The following is a 14,047-nucleotide window of genomic DNA, read 5'->3' as shown; positions in this document are numbered from 1 at the left end:
TAAGGACACCTAATTATCCCCTCAACAAGAAAATCATTAAGTGTCATTGTTGTAGCAATTAATTCAGCTACCCCAGTTTTATATTTTTAAGACCTCGCAAAGTTCCCTCATAGTTTGAACCTTAGATGCATATTGAATGAAGTGTAATTTTGGCCCTAAGAGATTGAGAAAGGACTCCCTAATTGATTAGTATTTTAAGCTTGTGAAATTTTCATAAAAATAACTTTCTATGGTGTGGGAAATTGAGTTATCTTTCCAACAATACCAATTTTGTCAAAATCCGGTATCGGGGTGGGAAGTTATGGCCGTTTTCCTAAGCATTGTCGAAATTGCCCAGGTTTGACGGTCGATCCGACTGACCATCAAGTCTTTGACAGACCGTCAATCGTCCCATCAAACCAAGGCAGTGACTCCTTTTTCTAGCCATCATGCGAGGGCCAAAATGGTGAACCATCAAAAATACCGTCGCGGTGACCGTTAAGCGAAGGCAGTATGGCCTCATCCTGACCCTCGTGCGATGGATGATCTGGTGGACCATCAAACTTTTGATGGACCGTCATTTCGACCATCGCATTGAGGCAATGTGTTCCATTTTTGGCCCTAGAGCGACGAACGATCTGGCAGACCGTCAAACTTCCAATGGACCGTTATTTCAACCGTCACAGATCCCGATCAATAATTTTTAACTCATTTTTAAAAGGGTATTTCAGTCCTTTCTACTCCTTTAAACCCTTAAATATATTATATATCAACCATCTGACCTCATTTGCTCATCTCTAACACTTAAGGGCTAGGGTTTCTCCTCCAAATCATATCAAAGTAAGAATTCTTCCCTAAGAAATCTAACAACTCACCAAAGATTATGCTAGTGAGTTAAAAAATTGAATCTCTCAAGTTCAAATACTTCAAGAACCCTCTCTCAAGAGTAAGAAGAGGAAGGTTAGAGGAAACTTGTTCATCCAATCTCCTAATCTAAGGTACGTGGGGTTTTGAACAAGGGTAAACTTTTCACCTCTATGCCCAAAAGGCTTATTTACATCATGATTTTCCTGAAATCTATGAGGTTATACATGAATTTGAATTGAGGGTTTTCACCTATTATTATTGAATGCATTATCTTGATATTTCCTATGAATTAAGAGTCAAATGGCATGATTTTTGCATGTTTCCTTGAGAAATTACAGCTGGATATAAACCCCATGATTTTACTCCATGAGAAGTTAATATTTGCAATTTTGAGATATTGAAGCATATGACTAAATTAATACTTTGAGATAAATTGCTGAAATTCCCAGATTTCCATATGATTTATGAATCTATATGCTATATATTATGCTTTTGATGAGCTTTAATTTGATATTGCACTGTGGGTTAGTAAGCCCTATTTGAGACTTGTGAATTTATGAACTCTTGTGCTATAAGCACCCATGATTTGAGTATTTCGAGATGATTAAGAAATAAATTGACCTAAGGGTCCTTGAGCTTTGAAATCCACTTCACTATATGAGATTATTGATTTGATTATTGGGTTCGTGGTGAACCATGAGATTATAGTAAAAGTGGATTTTTATGAGATGAGCGCAGATAATCTAAAGAGAGTAGTATTTAGTACCGAGCAGGTAAGTTACTATGGTTTCTTACCCCAAAACTATGTGCCACCGTAGGTTAGGACTGAGGTCGAGTTTATGATGATTATGATTGGGCCCGAGGCCGAGTTTCATTTAGTGATCACTAGACCTAGGTTATACTCCCTGGCAAGAGTATGACGCTCAGCCCCAACGTGGGTTCTCTTCCTTAGGAGGATAAAAGGTTGGATTCAATCTTGCCCGCATAGTTTATGTCAGTTATGAGAACCTCCCTTGCCCTTTTAAACTTGAAATCAGCTACTCCTTTGTAAACTAATGTATTTTCGCTCCTATGAATTATTTTCACTAAACTATAGCATTTTGCCTTGAGATAGACGATTTCTCCTAAAGCTTAAAATGAGATATTTTCCTAACTTGCATGATATGCCTCTACGTATGTTCTAAAGTCTCATGAGGTTGTATTTCTAGTATTTGAGTTTGAAGAGATATAAAATCTTGAACATTAAAAGTTGTTTTACTCACCATCACTTATGCATGAGTTAATGGTACTATCTAAAGCCCTTTTTTCCTTGAGTATTGAGAATAAGAGAAGATTTCCGGTTTTGAGGTTGAAGAATGATGACTCACGAGATATTTGTAATATGCCTCATCTTATATTATTTATGAACTTTATATTGCATACTTATTCAAGTCATGTGAGTCATCTCATATTGTATACATGATTTGAATGAAGAAAATTGATACTATTTTATATAAATGCATTCACCCCTTCATACTCAGTACATTCCCAAGTACTGATCCACATATATATCTATGTGCTACATTGTCTCATAATGTAGGTTCAGGTGCTCAGTCCCAGCCTCGCCCGTGATTTTCGAGTACCTCGCGTACTTTTCCTACAGTGGTGAGTTCTTTTGGTTTGAGGATCGATCTTTAGATATTCCAGGGACTGAAATACTATGTTGTTACCTGTAGTTCATCCCGAGTCAGTTGGGGGACTGTCCCATCGGCTCTCTAGATTATGGACTTGTAGAGGCTTTGTCAGACTATTTGGTCGATTATGGTCTTGTTAGGATTTCTTTATCATGACCATTTGGACCGAGTACCCCTTCTTTCCTTTATTCCCTTCTATGAACATGGATGTGCTATTGTTTGAATTCAAATTTTCTCCTTGAATTAAGGGTTATCAGCAGGAACCGGCTCTATGGGTTATCTTGGGGCTACTTATAGCCCTAGGCACCATGTGACGTCCCGGGAGCCGATATCGGGTCGTTATAATATTCCTCCCTCAACCCCACATGGTTAGGATAAAGTATTATACATCCATGTACAATCTTCATTTTCCATCTACACAAGAATAACAACAATAATAATAGAGAAGAGAAACAAAGACAAGAGAAACAAAACAATAATAGGGTTGTTTAGAGATGTTACTACGCAGTGGACACAAGCAGAAAATTAAGAGATTCAATACAACATAGTAAAGCAGCCAGCAACAATAGAATATTTTAATTGAAAGAAGAATTTTTTTATCAGTGAAAAGAATCCAATCCATGTGATAGCTTCACAAACAAGATAAAAGAAAGGCAAAAATAGAGACAAGCAGATGAGGTAAAGAATTTAAAAGAATAAAATAAAAAGAAAGCGCGTTTTGAAAACATTGAAGAGGTGTTACTATAACCACGTCCATAAGCTCTTGTACCAGAAATGACACAACAATGAAGACTAGGGTTTGCTCATCAATCAAAGGTACTAAAAATAGACAACGTTGAAAATGGAACAATTTTTTACCTCGAATCAGTGAAGACGTGAGCGAAGATGGGAATTTCTTGATTGACCTTTAATACCGTCACCTAAGAATGCTGATTTGATTCTTCCAAACCTGTTTTAGCAACTCTGACAAAAGAAAAGCATACCACATTAATGTTTCAAAGGACCAAAATAAGCACATAACATAGAAGTATACGAAATAAATAAATTACAAATGAATACAGTAGTAACATGTGTGACTGCTGAAGCAAATAAAGTTGTACATCAGACTATTATCATGTTTGTTTTCTAAAAAAGACTGCCAAAATATTGGAATAAAAATAACTCGTTCCATATGTGATTACAAGGTTTTAAAATCGGATCAAAGATGCTTTGACAACCTAAGAAGAATAGATATAAGCGCTCAAGAGTGTGACCTAACTGTTACACCAATCTATAGAAGTAATAATTTCAGTAAATTTGACTAACCACTTGTCAATACTTTCCCCTTTTGTAGCTTAAGAATATAACAGAAAATTGAATCAAGAAAGACCATATACTCTTAACACAAACAATCAAGAAAAAAAAGGAGAAATGTTTTCCTAAAGGTAATGAAAATGGTCAAAAGAGAGCAGAGGTCGCCTACTCGGCTCCATTTATAGCGGTGGTGAGACACCCTTTATGTGTGCGTGTGAGGTAACACAATAAAAAAATTTATGTGTATGTGTAAGAGAGAGAAAAAGAAAGATATGGAGAAAGAGATCTACAGAGGTGATGTCTAAGTATAGTGAGAGAATAGTGGATATTAATTCTCAAAATTTGGTATATTTATGTATACTGGAGATCAAATTACTCAATTTAAAATTGCAAGAGAGTCGAGTAAATTGTTCTTTACTAATACGACCATTTAAACGATGAATGATTTTGTATGTTGAGGAAGTTTCTATCAAATTCGACGTCATGATCTCAAGTTTCCCTCTATTTTCACAATTTCAATGAGATCAACATAAAAGATTTGCAACTGCAACACAAGAGTTGCTACTCCCAAGGTAGACATTTTAAATGTGTCCAACGTTTGTGGATGCTTTGTTTTCATGTTGTCATCCTAGGAGTCTCAACCTACACTAATGTATTAAAATTATTACAAACTAATCAGTATGTTTGAACGAGGTATACTTATAGACTCTTATTTCATATATTATCAATCACTGTTGCACAGAATGGTCTCATTCAACATCATTAGAATCTATATTTTTTTAGAATGTTTAGAATCCTTACTTCTACCACCAGACTAATATATCCCCCATGCTCCCAACAAATATAAGCTAACTAATGAGATTAAGCATGAAGGTGAAGCTGAGGGACTACTTTCCCTGACTTCTCCCAGCAGAGTTAATTGAAATTTCTTTAAGGAGTACAAGACAAGAGGATAAACATGATATTATTAAGAGAACAATTTAATTGCAACACCAATTCATAAACTCCAGTAATCCACCCCCACCCATTTATTTATTAAAAAAACATATACAAGATTCATCAGTTTTCTTTGAGAAAGGGATTGGCTCCTCACATCTCTTCTAGCTATCCAAGTTACACCAAAAGACAAAACCAGACCAACTTCCATGCTCAAGGTTCAACCTTTTCCTCGTACTTCTAATTGATACTTACGAATAACCAATTCACTCTATCTCAGAATAGCATAAATTCTCTTAAAGTCATAATTTCAGCATGGTTCCTCATATAAACCGAAGTTGAATTAATTATTAATTAATAAGAGGAACCAAAGTTGAATTAATTATTAATTAATAAGAGGATACAAGCAAGCCAGCTAACAAAGGTTCTTAATTTCATTGGGAGACCCATAATATGTACTTGCTAGTTGCTAAAATGCATCAAAGTTGGTACTTATTACTGAAAACAATTTCACATTGTTGAGTAGTATATTTATTAATTGAGAAATCTTTGAAAGAGGTAGCTCAACCTTACGATGCTTTCATTTTTCAATCTGAAATATCATAAATCATAAAAATAATTTTGATCTGCATAGAGGATGACATCATAAGAAGTACCTACTCTCAATATCTGTCTATTTTACTTTATCTATATTCTCTCTTTTGCCCCTTTGATCTGATTCACTTAATACTTCCCCATCAGACTCTTATATAATAGTATTAATACTTCCCAAAAGCATTGACACTGTACATTTGTTGAACTCAATAATAATGGAGTTAAATACAGTTGTAAAGAAGGTAGCCTACTCATCTTCATCTACAATGGTATTGTCTAAATATGGTGTGTGTGTGAGAGAGAGAGAGAGAAAGAGAGAGAAAGAGAGAGGGGGAGAAAGAGATCAGAACACCACTGCCAGAGCTTCAATGGTTTCGATAGAGAGGGAGAAAAAGAGAGGCACTTTGCCCAAATTGAAAGAGGTAGTGAAGTGAAGAAGGAAACCATTACAGTTTAATACTTTAATAATTAAAAATAATGATTCGACTACTACAGTCGGGTAAAAGTTGAATATATTTAATTATTCAATTTATTCAATCATTTATGTTTCCGACTACAGTGGTCAGATATATACTTAAGTAATTATTAATTTTATTTAGTTGTTGGTATTTTCGACTATAGTAGCCGGAAATATATATTTAATAATTTATTTAAATAATTATTAATATCCTTATAAGGGACGGATTATGTATTTAGTATTATATTTATTTTTTTATTTATATTTTCGACTACAGTAGTCAGATATATTTAAATTAATTATTAATTTTATTTATTTATTAGTATTTTCAACTATAGTAGTTAGAAACATATATTTAATAATTTATTTAAATAATTATTTAATTTTCATATAATAGATTGATTATACATTTAGTAATATATTTATTTAATTATTTACATTTTCAACTACAGTGGTCAAATATATATTTAATTAATTATTAATTTTATTTATTTATTAGTATTTTCGACTATAGTAGTAGGAAATATATATTTAAAATTTATTTAAATAATTATTTAATTTCCATATAAGGGATTGATTATATATTTAATAATATATTTATTTAATTATTTATATTTTCGACTATAGTGGTCGGATATATACTTAATTAAGTATTAATTTTATTTAGTTATTAGTATTTCCGACTACAGTAGTCAGAAATATATATTTAATAATTTATTTAAATAATTATTTAATTTTTGTATAAGGGAGTGATTATATATGTAGTATTATATTTATTTAATTATTTATATTTCTGACTACTATAGTCGGAATATATATTTTCCAAAATTTGTCGCCAAATATTCTGACAGTTTTTATCACAAATAGTATTGGAAAAATATTTTATAAAAAATAAGAGTTCCGACTGAAGTAGTTGGAAATTTCTGACTACTTATTTCAGTCGAAAATTTTCTATCGAAAAAATACAAATTTCTGGTAATGGAAACGAATTTTAAGCTACAAAAGACATGGGGTGTTACATAGAGATTATTCAGTGTCGTTCTTGGAATGACTAAATTCAAGATTCTTATAAAATTAGCTTCTACTAGTACTAAAGTCTCAAGGTCTAGATAACTCAACTCGTCTCCGCTGTATCTGGATCATAACAGGCAGAAAGACTGAACAGGGTGAGGCATCCAAACCTTGTTACATTGGTTGAACTTCATCCTTATCAATCCTAACTCAGTTACTTTATGTTTTGCTATTATTATTATTTTCCTGCCCAAAGACAATCATGCTCGAAACTTATACGCCTTACTGTCTATAAAGATTTGATTAGAATGGCTCCACGTTTGTATTTTGGAGCAATGAGTATTATAAAAAAAAAATTATGTCACACCCCTTTTTTAACTCCCAAGAAGATTATATTTTACATTTCGAAAGAGTTCTTATTATTAAAGTGACAAAATGAATATTTGTCCCGAAAAAAGATTACGTTTACATTCAAAACTCAAAGTCACCACTTGGCATAATCTGGTGTGCCAAGTCACCTTTGGAAAATCCTTTTCAAAATAATTTGACTCTTTAAATTGGTTTGCGAACAGAGATTCCTGCTAAGGAATTCTGTTAACTAAGGGAAAGGTGTTAGGCACCCCTCGATCCCGTGGTTTGACCACAGTCGCTTGGTGGAGCATATCGGTTAATTTGACACTATAAATGTACAAACCACATAAAACACCCAAAAAATTAAACAAACGAACACAGACCAAACAATCCAAAATTTAGTGTCCACCCCACTTATACAGTCCCAAAAATAAAATATACGAAAACATAAACCTACTCTATTTTAAACTAATTCTAAACTATTCCTGAACTAAACTCCACCCAACGTTCCGGGCCTTGACCGTGCTCCGTCTTCAAGTACATAATACTTTGGAGCATTCCCCGGTGAATAAATACAATTCCTTCGGGGCATTCCCCGGCAAATGAATACAATTTCAATTTCATGAGATAAACTAGAAAAACATTCAACGCATTCAACATTCTGCCCATTCGATCCAACATCATTCCTAAATTTTCCTACCATAACCTAAACTTTTGCATATTTCTTCGATGACCTAATCATGATACTACCACATTCAACCTTCGTATTTGTTCCGAAATAGCCAATGACAGTAAATCAAGACTAAACAATATTCATTTTATCCATGTCTATCATCCAACCCCCGCATTTCTTTTTAACACCAAATTTCAACAAATTCAAGATTATTAATTCAACAATCCACAACCATCTATTCAATGAAACTGAGCAAAACAAATCAATATCACTCAATATTCAACCAAATCTCACACAAATCAAATACATATGATAAAATAAAATGAGAAAATATAGAATTGGACCTTTTGATGACTGATTTCCTGTCATGCCTCAAATGCTATTAGGGCAGACTGACACCCGTAATCAAGGAGGCCCAAGAGAACCAGCTCATAACCTTATGCTTCCCATGCATACCTTTATGACAACCCGAAATTCAGATAGCATCATGCCGCATATAAAAGGAAATAATCACCTGTATAAGCTCGAGCACACACATATATTTATATACAATACTTGGCCATTGGAGCCATCACGTCTATTAACAAAACACCAACTTGACTGTACATTAGGTCTACAAATCCTCTAGACAATACACAGAGTTTAACTAAGGTTGGGACACACCCCACCATATAACTAACTTCTATACAATACCAAAAGTGACTAGATATGACACGGAAAGCCCTGAAGCAAACTGGAGCTCACCAAAAGCAGCTGGATATCCTGGCTCCTACTTATGCGGTGTATGAGTTGAGGTACCTGTGCCTGCAGCATGAAATATAGGTCCTCTGTGGGGGACGTCAGTACGAAATATGTACTGAGTATGTAAAGCTGTAAATAATCACATATGATATAGGAGCTTAATAGAAATCATAAATAAGTGAATAAATTGTAATAGAAGTGGACCACACTTACTAGAACTTGTGACAACCTGTACATTGTATTTATTCAATCACTTTACCCGTTCTTATCATTTTTGTAATCATTACTGTACTGTACTGTGACCATTAGGCTGCCTCCAGTACATATCAACTGGGATTGACTCATGATAGGATTATTCCCCGGGATACCACCCATAAACACATAAATAGGGAAAGACCCATGATAGGCTTATGCCCCTAGGATACCACCCGATAAGAGAGAACTTCCATCACTTAGTTCAATTAATTTTTGAGATTGTTATTTTGGTCGCCACCGCATTTTGATACTTGGAAACAATGATACATTAATAAGAGACATATAAATTAACCATCAATGCAATAACAATGAAGTAAGAACTCATTGGCACATCAATGAAGTGTTTTGGAGTCATCAATGCCATAACAATGAAGTAGGAACTTATTGGTATATCAATGAAATGTTTTGGAGTCATTAATAGCACATGGATCTTATTTGAGTAACCGGATACCTTCTGACATTCATTAGTGCAATAAACATGTAAGATTTGGAAAACAAGTAAGTATTGAAATGTCTTGACATCTTGTAGGGTGGAAACAAGTTCATTGGTAACGTAGGACATCATACAAAACCATTATGGATCACATGTTATTGAATAACTTTGGAAACTTTCTTAATAGAACAATTGTTCACTTTCATGCCAAAGATATGCTATAGAGTATGCTTTACATACCTAACTGTCAACCTTCAATACTAGTCCCAAATGGTCTTCCCATCTTTTCGTATTACTTATCTATAATGAACATATATAGCAATCTAGTATTAGCAACCAAATGTCACAATTCAATTATTTGAATTCACCAAACTAGTGGTTAAGTAGTAAGCCTTAATTACACCATAAAGGGTGTCACTTTAACCCTATTATACACCAATTACATTCACATGTCATGCATATTCATACAACATCCTCCAATATCAAGTTTGGATTCATTTATCCTTCCAACCAATCCATTAAACCAAATTGAGCCATAGACATAAATAATCATCAATTCAATAGTATATCACCATATCCACCTTCCATAACTTAATTACCATATCCACCTTAAACAACTTAATTACCATATCCACCTTCCACAATTTAATACAACCAAACCATGCAAAATAGTCCATAACCCTATTTCCATCACCTTTCAATAACAACCAATACATATAATCCTCTATCACACATATACATATAGAAAAGAATAAAGGCAAATAATATTCATACCTTAGAATTCACCTCTTGATTATGCAATCCAGTTTGTATAAATAATAGGTGTTGTTCGAAGCTCTCGAGATGACAATCGCAGTTATCGGATTACTTTGGAATTTCTACGGTTGAATCAAAAGTAATTTAAAGGTCAAATTTGGCTAGGGTTTGTTCTTTCTCAATGATTGATGATGAAAATGAGTTTTTGAATTCATATACATGTATATATACATATATTCCCATCCATAATATAATAGGAAATGACCAAAATGCCTTTAAAATTTAAATAATGTCAAATTTGTCCTATGGTGGACTGTTTTGATAAGCTAAAGTAGATCGACCATAGCTCTTTTCTCTGCTATTGGATTTGGGTGAAATTGGTATCGTTGGAAGGATAATTCAAAGGGATTTCATTTCATATAAAGTAGGCTACCCAGTTCATCCTGTACAAGGAGTTATGGTCGTTTGAAGTTGACCCTAAAAATTTGTTTTGATAGGCTAAAGTAAAATGAGTATAACTCCTTACTCAGACGTTGCTTTGGATGAAACAAATTGAATTGGAAAGAAGACTCAAATATATTTCTTTTCATAGGTCACAGATCTACCAGTTCATTATATTAAGGGAGTTATGATTGTTCGAAGTTGACCCAAAAATTCAGCTGGCCTCAGGAAATTTTCCTGCACATTTACTATTCCCAAATATCCCAGCCACCATTTTATAGTTTTGAACGTTCTCGATTATATCCAAAACCTATCCATTTTTGGAAATCTTTATATCATTGGAAATCTTATTCAATAGCCTTCGCATGAAACCATCGACGGGCAAATTCTGGTATAAATAAAAAAATTAATTCCATATAAATAAGACCAATACATGTACTTGAATACGCCAATACACGTACTTGAATACGGGGTGTTACATTTCTATTTATAATAATATTTAAGAAAGTTCGAACTTCAGAATTTTAAACAGAACCTCAACAGTGACAAACTCCAACTCCAATATTGAAGAATTTGCATCATAAAAACTGATCAAGACGAACGAAAAGCCAAACCCCAAAATAGGAACTACACCAACGAATCCTCGAGATCCCAATTTCGATGATAAAACACAAAAATAAACGAAACCAAAAATTCCAATATGCGACAGAACCAAAAAAGTGTAGCCTGAGCTCCGGTGAGCTCAGGCGGCGACAGAACACAACGAGGAAGGGTAGATTTCGGTGGCCTTAGTGCCTTTTTGGCCAAATTCCAAGAAAACCAAGGAGAAATAAAGAGATGTCGGGGGATAACAAAGTTGTGGTGGATCTTAAACCTATAGAACCTAAAAATGAGAGAAACCATCGGTTCCGGCGATGGGTTCGCCGGAAAATTCCAACCCATCAATCTCCTCTCTCTCTTTTTTTGTTACTCTCTCTCTCTGCTACTCTCCCTCTCTCAATCTACCACTTTTTTTCTCACTTACTTCTCCAATTTCCAATATGAATCGAGTGTGGCCGTGTGTGTATGTGCAATTTTAGGTGAGAATCTGAGAGAGGTAAGTGTGTTATTCATGAGGAATGTATGTGTGTGTGCGCGTGATTTAGTCTATAGATGTGTGGGTGAATTCTGTGAGGATGGATTTTTGTATGTTTGCCGTGAATGAAATGAAATAAAAAAAATGGAGTTCTGTGATGATGAAGAAGAAGCAAAAAGGAACTCAGAAAAACAGCCTCCGCTTTTATAACTATTGATATCTTGTGTATTTGTCTGTCATGGTGTATGAATATGCTTTCCCCTTTTCTTTGTGGACAATAAAGTGGTGGGGGGTCACGTGGGGTAGGTGGGGTGGGATATGGATGAGGTTTGTTAGGATAAGGTTAGGGATTTAATTTGTTAGGAATTTATTAAATTTTTGTTATTTTTGTATTTTTGTGGGGTATAATCACATGTATGAGGGTATATAATAACAAGAGGTAAAAAATGGATAAATTGAGTTTTGGGAGGGAAAAAATTATCATGCCCCTTTTTGGGTGTAAACACAAAGTGTTTTCAGACAAAAAAGCAGACAACGATACCAAATTTTAACTGATCATTATTCAAAGAAAGAAATAGAAGGAAAAAGGGCAACCAAGTCTTTGACATCCTACCTACCCAAGTTATGATAGAGTCAAATCACAGGTATCTCAAATGGTTGGAAAGAGAGAAACTATACCAAGTTGGAGAGTCGAGTGAGGCCCTGTCGAGGTTCTGGTCCGCGGCTCTATCATTACAACAAAGAAAAATAAAAATTATAAGTTAAAAAAAAATTACAAAAACTATATCTATGCAGCTTTCCTTGACTCTTGACTCACTACTTCATTACCCTATTTTTCAGGTGGGCTCCTAATTTGCAATTTCTTTACCCTATTCTTCAGGTGGGCTCCTGACTTGCAATTTCATCACTCTGTTTTTCGGGCAAGCTCCCGACTTGCAATTTCATCACTTGTTGCTTGGTTTTCAATTTCTTCACCCTGTTCTTTTGGTGGGTTCCTGACTTGCTATTTTTCAATCTGTTGACTTTCAATTCTTCACCTTGTTGCTTGACTTTTGACTTCCTCACCATGTTGCTTGACTTTTCATTTATTTGTCCTATTCCTCAAGCGGGCTCCTAAAATCACATCAAAACTAAAAAGAAAATTATCCTAAACAAAGATTATTAAAAAGAGATTTCATATGCCAGGAAAGTGAAGTTCAAACACAAGAATTAAATTTTGCCCAAGTTTATCATCAAAGGACTTTTGTGAAAGTCACATCATTATATGAATCAAAGGGAATAACTCGACTAAAAGTTACGTATTATAGGAATCAAAGGGAATAACTCAACTAAAAGGTACGTCTTATAGGAATCAAGGGAGATGACTCAACTAAAAGGTATGTCATATAGGAATCAAAGGGAATGATTCGACTAACAAGTACGCCTTATAAGAATCAAAGGGAATGATTCTACTAACAGGTACGCCTTGTAGCAATCAAAGGGAATGACTTGACTAAAAGGTACATCTTATAGGAATCAGAGGAATGACTCGACTAAAAGGTACGTCTTATAGGAATCAGGGAAATGACTCGACTAAAAGGTACGTCTTATAGTGGTCAAGGGGAACGACTCGACTAAAAGGTACATCTTATAGGAATCGGGGGAATGACTCAACTAAAAGGTATGTCTTCTAAGGGTCAAGGGGAATGACTTGAATAAAAGGTACGTCTTATAGGAATCAAAGGGAATGACTCGACTAAAGGTACATCTTATAGGAATCAAAGGGGATGACTCGACTAAAAGGTATGTCTTCTAAGGGTTAAGAGGAATGACTCGACTAAAAGGTGCGTCTTATAGGAATCAGAGGGGATGACTTGACTAAAAGGTACGTCTTCTAAGAGTTAAGAGGAATGACTCGACTAGAAGGTACGTCTCCTAGGAGTGAAGGTTCAATTTAAGGAGTGTATCACCTAGCAAATGAAAACTGAAATCCCTGGACAAGTGTGTCTCCGAGGGATATAGGATGATGAAATTTTACCATGATTTTATTATCAAACCTGTGCAGCAATATTACTTTCTGCATTTGTAAAAATGAGGCATTGCAGCCCTTGATGTTTATGCTCTGAATTCCCTGCTTTGAAGGTAATATGTTTCCTGTTTCATCAAAGAAAACTTGTGAGTTTAAAACATGGTGGCTAGTTTGTGGATTTAGCTTTCGCAATGATCGCTCTTGCCCTCGTCACTTTTAACCTTGCTTCCAACCATTAGAATATATCATTGACTTGTTGAATCATTGACCCAAACTCAGATTATTAAGAGTGACTAAAATAAACACAGTATCTCTGCTTTGCCAAGCTTCTCAGATAGACCCTTTGAACCCTGGTATTTTCATGAGTTCACAAACTTGTCTGTTGATAAAACTTCCTGCATGTCCTTTTTTTGGTTCACAATCATGCCTCTTTCATGTTCTATATTTTGTCTTGCTTTGTGAAATTAAAGAAGCTAGTAGCCAGTTTTGAAATCTTTTCTCACT

This window comes from Capsicum annuum, chromosome 5 (genome assembly GCF_002878395.1).
Source record: "Capsicum annuum cultivar UCD-10X-F1 chromosome 5, UCD10Xv1.1, whole genome shotgun sequence".
Taxonomy (NCBI): domain Eukaryota; kingdom Viridiplantae; phylum Streptophyta; class Magnoliopsida; order Solanales; family Solanaceae; genus Capsicum; species Capsicum annuum.
This window is presented reverse-complemented; position numbering follows the sequence as displayed.